Raw genomic sequence first — 3,818 nt, forward strand, 5'->3', positions numbered from 1 at the left:
CGAGAGAGATGGAGGACGGTAGAGCCTTGGACGAACCCATGGCCAAGTTGTTGAGTGTGGTGCGGTGGCCGTCTGTCGGCGGCGGGGAAGCAGATCCGAGGCGGCGAACGACGGCGTAGCGGGAACAGCTCCGGTGCGGTGGACGGTTGCGACAGTGGAGCGCAGCAGTGAGGCGCAGGACGGCGTGGTCGGAGTGGTTCTGGTACGGCGCACGTCGGCGTCGGCGTCGTGGAGGCAGCTCTGCCTCGGCTTCAGCTGCTAAGTCCTTGAGGGCGTTGCGGTTGCGGCCGTTGGACGACGACGTCGGGGTACCGGCTCCGGCGTGATGGAGGAGGGCGCGGTGGATTGGCGCTATGGGGTGGAGGACGGAGGAGGCTGGGGTTTGCGGCTGGTGGAGAGGGCGTTTTGCGCCCACGGAGTATGAATGGGGAAACGGAGGGAGGCGGGGAACTAAGGGGGAACAATGTTTCGGTTTGAGACGCGCTTGTTTGAAATTTGGGGAAAGTTACAAACTTTGCCCCCATCTAAAATTTCAGACATATTGCGGGTTGGGGGTAGGACAGCAATCTCAGGTGTCCCAAATGTGGGCGGGATAGATTTCGGCCGAGCGCATGGGTGTTTAGGCGCCCACGGCGTATGAATGCTTCTCGGAGGCGGTTGAGACTGGCGTCTTGGTGAAGTTACAAACCTACCCCGGTTTAGACCTTTGGACATCGGGCCGATAGGCTACACGGGCCAGAGTCAGGACAGTAATTTCCTACCACCAAACATTAGTCTCGCGCGGTTTCGGGTGACCAGAGGCCTATTTGGCGCTTCGTTCAATATTTGGGAGCAGAAGCATTAACGTTTTCGGTTCTCTTGAATTGAACTTTCAGGATTTGTCAAACTTCACAAATCTTTACTCTTGAAAATCCTAAAGCTACGATTATTTTGGAATGGAGGGGGTACATTTGAATATACATTGTACACGAGTATATATTAAAAAATATGCAACTTACCTCAGTTCATGCATGGTTCCAGATATAATCTCCTTGGTTGCAAAAAAAAGTTAGACATGCGTATGAATATATATAGCATGTTCAAATGCACAACAAAGATTGATGATGTGATAGCCTGGCTTATTAGGCATGGTAGACTACTCATATCAATAAGGAATTCTTATTTTCGGAGCCCATTCGGAAAGAACTCCAAAGTTAAGCATGCTCAGCTTGGAGTAGTTTCAGGATGGGTGACCGACCGGGAAGTTGCTCCCGGGTGCGCACGAGTGAGGACAAAGTGCGCAAAAAAGACTAGTATTGATCTGTGGGGCCAGTCTAGATCCCGCCAGGAGTAACGACCACCGGCGGGTGTGTCCGGGGCGTTACAAGTTGGTATCAGAGCCGACCCTCGCGGTTACACGGATGTTTGCGGACAGGTGCGCGGTCATGTTGTTCATGACGTTTGTGACCCGTCGTGGCACCCGGCATGGCACATGTACCGGACTGGATGCACAGACGTATGTGCCAAGAGGGAACGTTCCTGTGGCCCGACGAGGACGTCGGTTCCTCTGAGTGGGGGTGTATGTGATAGCCTGGCTTATTAGGGATGATAGACTACTCATATCAATAAGGAATTCCTTCTTTTCCGGGAGCCCATTCGGACAGAACTCCAAAGTTAAGCGTGCTCAGCTTGGAGTAGTGTCAGGATGGGTGACCGACCGGGAAGTTGCTCCCGGGTGCGCACGAGTGAGGACAAAGTGCGCAGAAAAGACTAGTATTGATCTGTGGGGCCAGTCTAGATCCGCCAGGAGTAACGACCACCGGCGGGTGTGTCCGGGGTGTTACGATGCCCCCTTTTACATCGATTTACAAATGCCATTATCTCGGGTTCAAATAGATGAATGCACTTCCTATGAATTCGAATCTTCGAAACCCCCTTTATGTTGAATTCGACATGTATTCTATTTCGTAGCTAGCAATTTGGAATGTATCCATGCAAGTGACAAATGTATAAAGTGCTTCACACTAACAACATGGAGTGCACTAATTAATGTTTATATATGAATTGCAAAAGCATCCATTGCCTGTATTTCAAACCGCTCTCACTCTATGGATCGATAATATGAAATAAACACATGCACATGCTAGAATTCAATAGAGTATGGGTGTCTGATAGACCGATTTTCGTCCATACGCAATTTGCAAAATTCATGATCTCATCCAAAAATAATAATGCCATTTATATTTTAATTTAATGCGTAGAACCGCCTTTTACACGTAGATGCACTATGCCTCGGCCCGTTCTCACAAACGCGCTATATATCTCTCTATCTACACATAAGTGCACACACTTTATATGCATCAGCATTTCTCTTTCACACATGCTCACAATCTCTCTCAGGGTGTCGGGGAGTCTCACGCACATGCTCTCTCTGTTTCTCTCTCTCTCTCTTTCTGACTACTATGTACCACTCTTTTCACTAATCTCAGTTGGAAAACACTATTTCTCTCACATGCATATATACACACGCACGGTCTCTACTAGCCCTCTATACGCACATATATGTGCCTACGTGTCCCGCATGCACATTATCTTTAGGCCTCTCTCGCACACATTGCCCCCCCCACAGACACACCTCTCTCTTAGTAGTTGGCAGATATGATTCCATCATATCATTCGGTAGGATATCCCTGACTGTTAGGATGGATGGTAATACGAGGCAAAGTTTTACCCTAGTTCGGACCCTTGCAGTTGAGGAAAAAGCCTACTCCTGGTACTGTATATTAGTGATAGGGGTGTGTACAAAGTACACGTGAATACCAGGCATTGTGCGTGTGTGTATACTATCGACGAACTAGCCCCCAAGCTTCTATAACATACTGGGGGCCTAGGGTTACAAATCATATATAGTCGGCTTATCACCAGTGGGGATAGAGTCCTCCGCGACTCTGGTAGCTAGCTTCGTGTTGTACGCCGAGTCCTCCACATGGGTCTTCGTATAACGCTCTCGGTCCAACCTATGTGGCGCAGGATGGAACCGACCCATGAGTCCTCATGTTGACCCACCACAACTAGAAATGATGTGCCCACCACACCACACACGCAATCGGCCACTAAGAAAATAAGCATATACAATAGTACAATGTTATACATGAAAGTTAATTGCATGGTGCATCCAAAAATATTTGTTCTGCATTGTGAATGTTTATATATTCTCCTAAAATATTAGTCACGGGAAAGAGAAACGAAGGGCATATCTCTCCTTGTCTCCACCGGGACACCCCCTCTTTCTACACCACTTTCACATACGCACACAAACTATCTCTCGGCCCTCTAAAAGTATGCATGCCCACGACACATTCACGCGTGACGGTCACTGTATTTCAAGCTAAGGCACTATACGGTCACTGGACTTCAGAATATGCTCATTACGGTCACCGTATACATTCTCGTGGTGATCATACGGTATCTAGCTCACGATACGTCTCCATATTTTCTTGATGACACTGACGGACTTTGCATTTGATGCGTGCTCCGTATTTTGTTGACGACACTTACGGTCATTGTATTTGAAGCGAAAGCACGATATGGTCACTGGACTTCAGAATAAGCTCATCACGGTCACCACATACATTTTGTCGTGCTAACCAACATGTGGTTGGATGGTTAGGAGGACAGTGGTTTCTCGAGCCCACCAGGGTTAAAGTCCCGGTGCTCGCATTTATCCTGGGTTAATTTCAGTATTTTCGGCGATGTGCGTTCAGTGGGAGGAGACGTTCCACTCGACTACGAGGCACCTATGGTGACTTCGTAAAATCTCAAGATCATATGCTGGCTCA

The sequence above is a fragment of the Triticum urartu genome, chromosome 3 (genome assembly GCF_003073215.2).
Source record: "Triticum urartu cultivar G1812 chromosome 3, Tu2.1, whole genome shotgun sequence".
Taxonomy (NCBI): Eukaryota; Viridiplantae; Streptophyta; class Magnoliopsida; order Poales; family Poaceae; genus Triticum; species Triticum urartu.